Source organism: Nerophis lumbriciformis, linkage group LG02 (genome assembly GCF_033978685.3).
Source record: "Nerophis lumbriciformis linkage group LG02, RoL_Nlum_v2.1, whole genome shotgun sequence".
Classification (NCBI taxonomy): domain Eukaryota; kingdom Metazoa; phylum Chordata; class Actinopteri; order Syngnathiformes; family Syngnathidae; genus Nerophis; species Nerophis lumbriciformis.
This window is the reverse complement of record NC_084549.2, coordinates 44,210,631-44,223,463: the sequence shown is the minus strand read 5'-3', so window position 1 is coordinate 44,223,463 and position 12,833 is coordinate 44,210,631. Positions and strand designations below refer to the sequence as shown.

The 12,833-nt window shown below is 35.9% G+C and overlaps 1 protein-coding gene across 3 annotated transcripts in view; it reads left to right on the top strand.

The window, feature by feature from the left end:
• Positions 1-937: 937 nt before the first annotated feature.
• Positions 938-12,833, top strand: part of asrgl1 (asparaginase and isoaspartyl peptidase 1) — a 55,154-nt gene continuing 43,258 nt past the window's right edge. For 2 of the 3 annotated variants that reach the window (XM_061963492.2, XM_061963505.2), the window contains exons 1-2: positions 938-983; positions 6,875-6,977. The gene's annotated coding sequence lies outside the window, so the exon portion shown is untranslated. Of the gene's footprint in view, positions 984-6,874; positions 6,978-7,093; positions 7,279-12,833 lie in introns of all 3 variants that reach the window. The other variant, XM_061963499.2, reaches the window with a different exon arrangement.

The window sequence follows — 12,833 nt, the reverse complement described above, 5'->3', positions numbered from 1 at the left end:
GTGAATGTGAGTGTGAATGTTGTCTGTCTATCTGTGTTGGCCCTGCGATGAGGTGGCGACTTGTCCAGGGTGTACCCCGCCTTCCGCCCGATTGTAGCTGAGATAGGCTCCAGCACCCCCCGCGACCCCGAAGGGAATAAGCGGTAGAAAATGGATGGATGGATGAATTAGCGTTTCACTAACTTCCGCCCTTCATATGTATTAAAGTTAAAGTTAAAGTACCACTGATAGTCACACACACACACACTAGGTGTGGTGAAATTACCCTCTGCATTTGACCCATCCCCTTGTTCCACCCCCTGGGAGGTGAGGGGAGCAGTGAGCAGCAGCGGTAATTTTGGTGATTTAACCCCCAATTCCAACCCTTGATGCTAAGTGCCAAGCAGGGAGGTAATGGGTCCCATTTTTATAGTCTTTGGTATGACTCGGCCGTGGTTGGAACTCACAACCTACCGATCTCAGGGCGGACACTCTATACCAGCAATGCACTGTGGTAAATATTTTAAAAAAATCTGAATCCCTCTATACATTGTTACAGCCTGGATGCAAAATAATAGAAGAATATCAGCACTCATCATTCCACTTACTGAAGAAAATAAATAAATTACACCCTTAAAACTTGTTTTCCTTCTCATTGTTGCATGTTTTAATCGAAATCGTTACTTGTCAAAAATATTTATTTTTGTATTAAATTTTTAATTGTTTTGTTTGAAAAAATTAAAGACATTAAAAAAAATAAAGATTCATGCTGGTAAGCAACAGACTTGTTCAGGGCTTGTTATTATTTGATGGTCAATGAGTGGATTCATGCTGGCATCCAGTAGGGGGCGACATGCACCAGCTTTGTTTCCTGCAAAATCCAAAGAAGATCAGGCTTCATCCTATTGGCTGTTTGTCTGCGCGAGGTTGGAGATTAAGGTAACAAACATTGACCAGCGAAATAATGAGAAGAGTTTAAGGTCGGAGCAGGTACACACGTACAGGTAAGTGCAATTATGTCAACATGTTTCTACGGTTACACATATACAATAGACAATATAGTCAACACATTTTCATATTTCTTGACAGAAACCGAATGTGTCTGTCTTTCATTGCTCATTAACGGTTAGATAGACAACAGCTCCGTTACACTGCTGTGTAAATACTGCTAGGCTAATACTCCCCTCTGGCAATCCCTGTCGTCACTGTTTTAAAGTGTTCATACTCCGGATATAACCGTTAATAATGAATCTATCGTAGCTTTGAATAAGGTAAACAATGGTGGTTAATAAAGCCAATTGACACTGAGCAGGATTGCTTGTCGTTCATCTCACTCCGAAGTTATCTTCAACTTCGTTTCGAAATTAGTATTGGTAAATAAAATTAAATACTTTTTTAAATTTTTTACACTTTTGTATCCTGCTCTTTTCAAGTTATATTGAACCGTTTTCAGTTACTCCAGAGTACAATCAATATATATTTTTTAAATAATATGATTTTAATTTATTATTATTATTATTATTTATTTTTTTTAACCCATAATAACTGTTAATAGGTCTTGCGGTAAAACTAGTTGGTGTGGAAATATAAAGTAAAAATATTTATGCTGTTAAGATTATTTTTGGTAGCAGTTTTTAAATAATTGTTTTGACCATATTCCTTACATCAGGGGTTTTCTCTCATGTAGAGGAAGACTTCAGGGCTGGCACATAAGCTTGAGAAAAATAAAGAAAAACATGTTTTCCTATGCTAGCTTCTTGAAGTTATGTTAAAGTGGCCCCATGAAGAGTTTTTCCACTTTTAAAGCCCTTATTTGTGGTGTATGGATCATGTTTTGGATTATTTATGTTTTGGATAAGCTTTGCTCCACAGTCACCCGTTTTCTTGTCTGTAAGCTGGCCGCTTGTTGGAAGAATCGATTGGCATATTGATGGATTGATTTATATTCCAAAATTTCAAGCATATCTATTCGTGTTCGGCAAGTTTGCCTTCCAAAAGATTGTTATCAATCCAAGATCGTTTTAAAAAGGAATCGATTGATTTTATAGAAACTGTGAAAAGAAAAACATTGGATTTAAGAACAACAGACGTTATATGAAGTTTAGCACTTTTAAGGATAAGAATGTTAAACGTTGAGTTAGGGCTGGGCGATGTGGCCTTTTTTTAATATCTCGATATTTTTAGGCCATATCGCGATACATGATATATATCTCGATATTTTGCCTTAGCCTTGAATGAACACTTGATACGTATAATCACAGCAGTATGATGATTCTATGTGTCTACATTAAAACATTCTTGTTCATACTGCATTAATATATCCTCATTTTAAACTTTCATGCAGAGAGAGAAATCACAACTAAGTCAATTTAGCAAAACTGTATTTATTAAACATTTATTAAGCAGTGGCACAAACATTCATGTCATTTCAAAACAGAAAGTGCAAGATTGTCAGCGATATTTTAAAGCAAGCTATAAGTGCACTTTTGTGAATGATGTCACTAAGATGACATTTCAAAACAACACTAAATTAAAGTGCACTTTTTGTACAGAATGCCACTACAATAGTTTAAAACAAATAAAGCGCACTTTTGTGCATGATGACACAAGATATTTCAATAAGTGTCACATAAAAATGAGCTGCATATCAAATAGTATATGTCCTACGGTGTTGATGTGGAAATAGTTGCTTCGGCATTTAGTTGGTGTGGCACCGAACGGAGATCCATCCATCCATCCATTTTCTACCGCTTATTCCCTTTGTGTTGACACGTAAAGACATATTCCCACTTGAAGCCAAACCACCGTCAGACGATGGACCCCATGCTGTTTTTCTTGGGAATTAATTATTCCTCCATTTGTTACCAGATTCACACATTCTTTCTCTCGTATTACCACTCAAACCACACCGTTAGCTGTTAGCATCACAGCTAACATTACCATGTCGCTACCTGTCTGCTCCGCGGGAGCGTGTGACGTTGCTCACGTGACAGTATGTGACGTATGTAAGAAGGTGCGCTTGTTTTAAGTCTCTGTGAGAAGGAAGGACAGAAAAGAGTGAGAAACACATGCAGTTTAATGCCCCGCAGCTAAAAGCAACTGCATGAGAACGTATACTCGAATATCACGATATAGTCATTTTCTATATCGCACAGAGACAAACCCGCGATATATCGATATATCGCCCAGCCCTACGTTGAGTCTTTTTGCTCGTCTGTGGTGTCATCAAAACAAAAATGGCGGATACCTACGGTGACCGATAACAAAAGCAAACGTCCCAAAACATATCATAAATTACAACACAAAATCTTTCAGCCTCAGCACGATTGCAAAAGCCAACAACAAAGACAAATGACACAACACAATACAATAAAGCCGGAAAACAATTGAAGCCTCAAAAGACACGACAGATAAGACTTAAGTGACAGCTGAGCATGTTAGGGGTGATGCGCCGACCTCCGTAACACAAGGTTAAGTAATTTCATCCCAAAAAAATAATGCACATTTCTAAAAAAAAAAATTATATCGTCCCTGAATTGTTACAGCAAACACACATTTTGAATTGTTGTTGTTGATAAAATGATTTGTTACACCCCAGATTTATCTTTTAAAAATGTACAGTTTTTAGATATTTATGTCACCGCTATTTTTTTCCAGACACAGTGGAAAATAAACTTAAAAAAGGTTAGATATATTAGCTGGTCATATCATTAGGTACACCTGCACACTTGCCGATATATCGGACTACAGTAGCTGCATTAAAAAAAGCTGCTTTTGGCAAAATTTACATTACTGCATGTTGTACGTTGCTGTTACGTGCATCCCAAGATTATATGGAAATACTTTATCCTACCTTTTTTGTGTTTCTTCGTTGCCTGCAGCAGAGGGGAATCACTCGTCTACTTCTGTTTAAGAGCTAGACTTAGGGCCTGATTTACTAAAGGTGTGTGTCTACTAAAACATGTGCAAACTTGACAGCATATGCAAAGCTGATCTACTAAACGTGTGCAAAGTGGATCATGTTTGTAAAGTGAGAAGAATAAGCTGTGCAATCCATTTTGCGTCTCTCTTTATTAATATGCAGAATAAATGCCCCGCAATACTGGAAGGAGAAGATGCAAATATATTATACAGCAGCTGCAATGTGATTTATCAACACATCACTGTTTTGCGAGAAATATTTTGCATTTTATTTAGCACGTCTGAAAAGTAAGTGCAAACTGACAGTTATACATGTGGTTGCGGGACCGGTGCTAGCGCTGTAAAGACAGACGTGGAACAGAGAATTCTACGTGTGTGTGAAAAAAAAAAAAAATTTGACATATCGTCTATTCAGCAAAATATTTTTGTATTTTTATAGCAATTTTATAGCTGCATGCTATGTGATTCAAAGGAATAACTAAAACGTATATAATGTATTTTGGTGTCTGCTGGAGGTTTTTTTTCAATGGCGTTTGTTTTTTAATTCAGAATATATATTATTACATATGACAAGCGGTAAAGTCCTATATGCAAAAAACTTTTAAGTGTGCATTTTTTCGTGTCCTGAGCACAATAAGTACAGCCTCTCTCCCACTGTAAAAATTCTGTGAAAAGATGCAAGTTCACATCTAAACGCATAAACTTTATGATTTGATACTTGGACACTGTTTAGCATCCAACTTTGTAACAACATGCAGCAGTTTGAAAAGACAAATTTCAACATAGTTCCCTTTTGAAAAAAAAAAATAGATTTTTAGTTCTGAATATGAATACGTAAACAGATTAGGGTGAGCAGAAAATCTATAAAATCTATTTTACAGGGAGTAGTGGGGGTCACATGATCTTCTCTGAGTTGCTCACTCTGCCACACTTTGAAAATCTCTTTTTGTGGCTCGAATCAACATTTAGGGCTGCACGATTAATCGACATCTAATTTAAAACAATTTTATGCACGTACAACACTTAACCTTTATTATATATGGAATATCATCCATTTTCTACTGCTTGAACATATTAAATCTTATTTAAAAAATGAAATAATCTTATTCATCTCATAAGTGAACCAAAAATTAATTACTTAACTATTGTTTTTTTATGAGAACTGCGATTATTGTTTAATATTATATTTAGTAATCATTTATTGAGTCATTGCATAATCATTTTTTTATCTATGGAGAACAAATGGAGAACAAACAAAGGAGTTAAAACTGCAATGAAACGAAAAGGGCTAGGCCTAAATAAGCTCTGCGTCTTCCTATTCTTTTTCAGACATGCTGTAATGAAACAACTGGAAATATGTGATGTATTACATTGTCATTGTATGCATGTACGAAATAAAGTCACACCCCCCCACAAACCCTCCCATAAATAATTAACTAAACGCAATGATTCTTTTTTTTAGTCATTTACAATCTTTGTGTCTGTCGGCGGAGGGTGAGGGCAACTGCTTACACACACACAGGGAGGAAGCACGGACAGAGAAAAAAATGGAGAAACAATATTATATTCCAAAGCCAAATGTTCCTTTGTGGGTCTATTTCAGCTTCAAACCGGATGGGCAGTATGATTCCATTAACACGGACCCACGAGCACCAATGCCAGAATCTGGCATAAAAAACAAAAAAACTACCTATTTTTTCCAAGTGGGGAAAGATGCACTATAAAAGATGTTCAATGTTTAATTTTTCTAATTTTTGCTCACAGAAAGGAGGGTCCATTTTATTTTTGTGTTACAAGTTATTTATCTTCCAGTTACAGTACAATGGTAAACAATTTTACAGTAATGAGAAATAAAAGTATAATTATCCTTTTAAATGGTTACTTGCATTATTATTTATGATATGATTACATTATATTATGATCACTGTATAGTTTTTATCTTTTCTTTCTGTAGTTTAAGAGCATGACGTAGACACAAATTCTGAGTCTGTCTGCATAAAGCCATATATTTTTTTAAAGTAAATTATTGCATAATGTTCTAATGTGTAGCACTTAATATGTTGATTGACAGTCTAAAATTAACATTCCTTCCTTCATTATTTATTTTGGCAGTGTTATGTATAAGATATAAAAATCACGAATCGAATTGCAACCAAAATTTTGGAGAGAAAATGGCAGTTAGGTTTTTTTCTCTAAATCGTGCAGCCCTGGGCCCAATTTTAGTATTTTTTACTGATTTATTATTTGATTCCTGAAGGGCCACCACTCCACCCTAAACGTAACGTCACCACCCCACATTCAGACACTCCGTATGATTAAATGCTCTAAAACACTAATTAATGACTTCATTGTGTTGGAACTAACTTTTCCAAAACACATATCAACATTTTTTTTTAAAGTTTTTGACTTGAGGGGAAGGGATTAACATTAAAAAACAGTTCCTCTTGCATGTCCCATTGATCAATCGTCGGATGTGGCATTGTACATACTTGCCAGTCTTCTTCCAAATGTAACAACCTGGAAGCATAGTAGATGGCGCTCTCCAAGATCAAAAAGCCCACAATACAGTAGTACCTGAATTTGTCAGTGACTTAATTCACGGAAAAATTTGAGATACAAGCTGTTTTTTTGTTTTTGTTTTTTTTATTAAATCAACATAAAAAACACAAGATACACTTACAACCAGTGCACCAACCCAAAAAACCTCCCTCCCCCATCCACACTCATCCACACTCATTCACACAAAAGGGGCTGTCTCTTTCCGTTATTAAAACTTCTGGTTCCTACAATATGGAACAATACAGTCTGCAAGGGATACAGTCCTTAAAGCACACATGATTGTGTGTGCTGCTGGTCCACTAACATTTTCATTAATCAACATTTTTTATGTAATTGTTTTTATATTGTTTTACTTTCTTTTTTATTCAAGAAAAAGTTTGTTATTTATTTATCTTATTATTATTTTTTTTTAAAGGACCATCTCTTCACCAGATACAAGCTGTTGGACTTTGTTGCTATTGTTACATGACGGAGAAACAGCCCTTAGGAGACACACCTACAACAGTCTGCTCCTCAAGGTAAAGGATGAACAATATTATTATATTATTTCATGGAACTACTGTATTTGTTAGTAGTACATTGTATATAGGCCATAAGCTATAAAGTAGTTTAGTATTGAAATTCCACTCCTTAGAAACTACAACTCTGGACCGACCGAAGCAATGGATCCTGCCTTGGAAAACAACACGAATATGGCGACGTCGCGCCAAAGTTTTTTTTTTACCTGACAACTTAACTGAGTTTACCAGCTCAACTGGAAGTACAAGTGTGCTAAAAGATTCAGCCATCCCGTCAGTCGGCATCCCGAAAGCGGACATTGTAAGTAATTGTTTGTTGTTGTCGAATGAATGCATACCACTAGTGCTATTTGCGAATGCAAATACATAGCATCCAGTAAAGTTGAGAGGTAAAGGAGAATCACTTGATCCTCTTGCTGGAGGCTGGCACATAGATTGAGATTCATAACGTTCTTTGTTTCCTGTGCTTTCCCTGCTGAGTTAGCTTGCTAGTTTTGGGCTAACGTTAGCCTCTCAGTACAGATTTCTTCCAATCTTTCAATATTTTCTGTAACTTACTGTGGACTTAAATACCTCTGCCTTGAAACGTAATGTCATTGGTCTAACTGTGACATATTTTATAGTGAAACAAAGTTAAATCTGGCAGGGAATATTTGTTATGGTCTACCTAAATGAGTTTGTTTTAGGTCCTCATAACTTGGCCTAGAACGAGGCTAAAGTGTGTTCAATAATTAGTACAACTGACTATGTTTTTACAAAGTACAAAGTATTGTATAGTACAACTTTCTGTAGACTTTTTGTATCTGTACTGCAACCACATAATTCCCCCTTTGTCCTATCTTACCTCGAGTGTAGTTATGTAGTTGTCATAATGTACAGCACATGTTTGCCTGGTGCCCTAATCTGTACTTTATTGTACTGTTTGGCAATATGCTCTAGTTATATGCCATTGAATGCTTAGATTATTTAATCATCATTTATGAATTGAATGGTAAAAACATTGCCTTCATATATGCTGTATGTGTAAACATTGTTCTGTTGTTTATCAACAGAGGTGGGTAGAGTAGCCAGAAATTGTACTCAAGTAAGAGTGGTTACTTTAGAGATTTATTACTCAAGTAAAAGTAAGGACTAGTCACCCAAATATTTACTTGAGTAAAAGTAAAAAGTATGTTGTGAAAAAACTACTCAAGTACTGAGTAACTGATGAGTAACATACACACACATATCACATATATATATATATATATATATATATACACACACACATATATATATATATATATATATATATATATATATATATATATATATATATATATATATATATATATATATATATTAGGGATGTCCCGATCCAGGTTTTTGCACTTCCGATCCGATACCGATATTGTATTTGCACTTCCGATCCGATACCGATACTGACCGATACCGATACTGGCCTATCCGAGCATGTATTAAAGTTTAAAGTTATTTAGCCTACTTAGTTGTCAGAATCATGTTAAAAAGGGTTTCATTACTCTTGATAACAACTAACCAGCTGAATTAGGGGAGTTTGAATAATACACAATGGTTGGTAACAAGAAACTGACCTGTTTATTCAAGGATAAACACAAAATAGACCAAAATATACATGACAAACAGAAATGGCATCATTGAACTAGGGCTGGGCGATATGGCCTTTTTTTAATATTGCGATATTTTAAGGCCATATTGCGATACACGATATATATCTCAATATTTTGCCTCAGCCTTGAATGAACACTTGATGCATATGATCACATCAGTATGATAATTCTATGTGTTTTGATTGATTGATTGAGACTTTTATTAGTAGGTTGCACAGTGAAGTACATGTTCCGTACAATTGACCACTAAATGGTAACACCCGAATAAGTTTTTCAACTTGTTTAAGTCGGGGTCCACTTCAATTGATTCATGATACAGATATATACTATCAGATATATACTATCATCATAATACAGTCATCACACAAGATAATCACATTGAATTATTTACATTATTTATAATCCAGGGTGTGGAGGGGGGCACCGGATGTAAGTGTCAAAAAGACAGCCAAAAGAGTTTGATATGAGAATAAATCTAAAGTTAAAATATAGGGTAGAAATGCACCCATTTGCAGGAAATGTAGTCTTGATTTTCAAAATTTTCTTTCAAGGCTTGCATGTCTACATTAAACATTCTTCTTCATACTGCATTAATATATGCTACTTTTAAACTTTCATGCAGAGAAGGAAATCACAACTAAAAAAATCACTAATTTTTTCATACGGTGTTGATGTGGAAATGTTTGCCTCGGCATTTTGATGGTGTGGACGTGTGGCACCGAATGGAGATAAGCGTCTCGACAGACGTTACAATATTTGAACAATGATGACGAAAACTGTTTTCTTTGTCGTGTCCGTGTGTCGAAAATTGTTATGCACTTATTTTTTTATTTGATTTTGTGCGTGGCATATAATTGCTTTGCGCAGAGGACGTTTGAGCAGTGCGCAATTGCACAAGCGCGCACCTTAGAGAGAACGTTGGTCACACGGCTGCGCTAGCATCACAGCTAACGTTAGCCATGCTGCTACCTCTTTGCTGGGAGAGGGCGTATACATATGTGACGTATGACGTGACAGTATGTGACGTGTGTAAGAAGGTGCGCTTGCTGTCTGTGAGAGGGAGACACAGAAAAGAGTGAGAAGAGCCTGTCGTGTAATGCCAGCAGCTAAAAGCAACTGTGTGAGAATTCACAGACCTGTGGATGTGTTGAAGGTGTGCTGGAAAATGCGGAACGGAAATTAGGGAGCAGCAGAAAAGTGGAATGTATTATTTAAATAGGTGCGTTGGAAAACACGGAGCGGAGTTTTTTTTTTTTAACTGGATCTGGATCGGCATTTTCCTATGCCTTGCCGATACGCATTTTTTGGCAAATATCGGCGGCCGATCCGATCCAAATATCGGACCGGGACATCACTAATATATATATATATATATATATATATGTATGTATATATATATATATGTATGTATATATATATATATATATATATATATATATATATATATATATATGCATACATTGATATATTCAGTATATGATTTATATTTATTTATTTTGCCGTTTTTGTGTACATGTTAAATGTGTTTTAATGAATATACATGCATGTTTAACACATATAGATTATTTTCTTTCATGAAGACAAGAATATAAGTTGGTGTATTACCTGATTCTGATGACTTGCATTGATTGTAATCAGACAGTAGTGCTGATAACGTTCACGTTTTCAAATGGAGGAGAAAAAAAGTTCCTACTTTCTGTATAATACCACATGAAAGTGGTTGGTTTTTGGCATCTTATTTGTCCAGCTTCCATATTCGTTTTTATACACTTTACAAGAAATACATTGGCGGCAAACTCTGTGGCTTGCTAGCTTGTTTGCGCTGGCTTTCGGAGACTCTTATTTTGAAAGAGCAGTCGCGATGGAGCGGCACTTTTATTGTGAAGACAGGAACTGTGCAGTCAGTCTTTAGGCTTTTGACGGGATGTACGGTTGAAATAAAAAAGGGTATTTTTTCCTTCACACTTGATTGATTGATTGGAACTTTTATTAGTAGATTGCACAGTACAGTACATATTCCGTACAATTGACCACTAAATGGTAACACCCGAATACGTTTTTCAACTTGTTTAAGTCAGGTCATGTGACCCCTGGGTCTGTTTGATTGGTCCAACGTCACCAGTGACTGCATCTGATTGGTGGAACGGAGTGAATGTCACCAGTGACTGTAATTGTTGAAACGCAGGCACTATGAAGGTCTGTCTGACAGACCAAAACAAACAAAGCGTGCATTCACAGATCGATAAAAATTAGTAGCGAGTAGCGAGCTGAATGTAGATAAAAGTAGCAGAGTAAAAGCAGCGTTTCTTCTCTATAAATATACTCAAGTAAAAGTAAAAGTATGTTGCATTAAAACTACTCTTAGAAGTACAATTTATCCCAAAAGTTACTCAAGTAGATGTAACGGAGTAAATGTAGCGCGTTACTACCCACCTCTGTTTATCAATCAGGTTGATGTCGGCGAGGTACCTCAAGATTTAGTGGAGGGTGACCGCAGCTGATTACACCAGAGATTGCACAGAAAGGACCTCAAACAAGTCCCTTAACTTTAGTCTGTCACTATTGTAACACTCTGTACTTTCAGTTTGTTTACCCCCCCCCAATGTACAGTATAATGATCAATTAAAAATGTTCCTGTCCTTTTTACTTCAATGAAGAATAAGAAATCGGTTTTAGCATCAAATCACAGGGACGACATCTACTTTGGCCCTTGGGTGAAATGCATTAGTAATCACATGTAGGGGTGCTGTTGCTCATCAATGGGATACAAAGGGGTACACACTATACAAGAAAAACACTGAGGCATATGTTTGTGTTGAACACCTATCTGCATAACTCATTTTTCACACTCACAATTAGAACCACGATTGGCACTATGGGGAGAAATGTGGAGTTGTAGTGGTAAGCGTATGACAAAACCCAAAACCAGTGAAGTGGCCGCGTTGTGTAAATGGTAAATAAAAACAGAATACAATGATTTGCAAATCCCTTTCAACTAATATTCAACTGAATAGACTGCAAAGACAATATATTTAATGTTCGAACTGAGAAACTAAATTGTTTTTGCAAATAATCATTAACTTAGAATTTAATGGGAGTAACACATTGCAAAAATGTTGGCACAGGAGCATTTTTACCGCTGTGTTACATGGCCTTTCCTTTGAACAACACTCAGTAAACGTTTGGGAACTGAGGAGACCAATTTTTGAAGCTTTTCTGGTGGAATTCTTTCTCATTCTTGCTTGATGTACAGCTTAAGTTGTTCAACGGTCTGGGGTCACCATTGTGGTATTTGACGCTCAATAATGCTTTACACTTTATTTTATAAATCATATTGTTTTGTATATGATTGTTTTGTATTTCATTTACTTACTTTTTAGTTTAAGAACTGTGATCTAACATTGTCTGTTTATTTACATGTTATCAGTATAGAAATATACTTAACCACTCCTCCACACGTCATCACCCTCATTTGTGTAAACTACACATTTTCTGAACTGTGAAATGCAGTGGAAACACAAACCGCACACTTCTACAGGACCCTATAGATCCAGCAACCAGAGGTTCCAGGAACCAGTAGAAAGGGCCTATTGAATGTATATCCTATCATAACAACAACAACAACATGACTGCAAATTGTTTGTTGCTTCTCTTGGACTGCGCATACATGTTGATGAGACCGGGTGAGTGACAGCTGTAAACACAAACCATTCTATTCGGGCCGGTAAAAATGTTTTATTACATGAACTTTCTAATTGTGAAAAATATAGACCATTGTCAAACAAATGTGTTCTGTTAAACCACTAATGGTAACATAAGCTAGCCGGTGGTGTTCTTGTTATATTTTCTGCTTTGAAAAATGTTACTGTGAGGAAGTTGCAAACAGCAGTTTTAAATGACGATTTTCATTTTGGTTTGTCACTATTATAAAAATAGTATAATTTTAAAAAACGATGAAACGTGCATGCCATTTCCTGAGCTTGTAACAGTGAAACGGATGAGTGAAATGAGTCTACTAGAAGTTCAAGATTTCACCATTTCAACTTTTTGTTTGACATTGCGCTATTACGACTAATCAATAGTCACCAAATTCAACAAAAAAAGTAATTTGTATGATTTCCGCGTTCACGTAACCGCTGACGGAATAACAGAATTGACTAATATAACAGAATCTGCTGTTAAATGCAGAATATCAATATTGACATAAATGTGAGTTAAATGCTGTCAT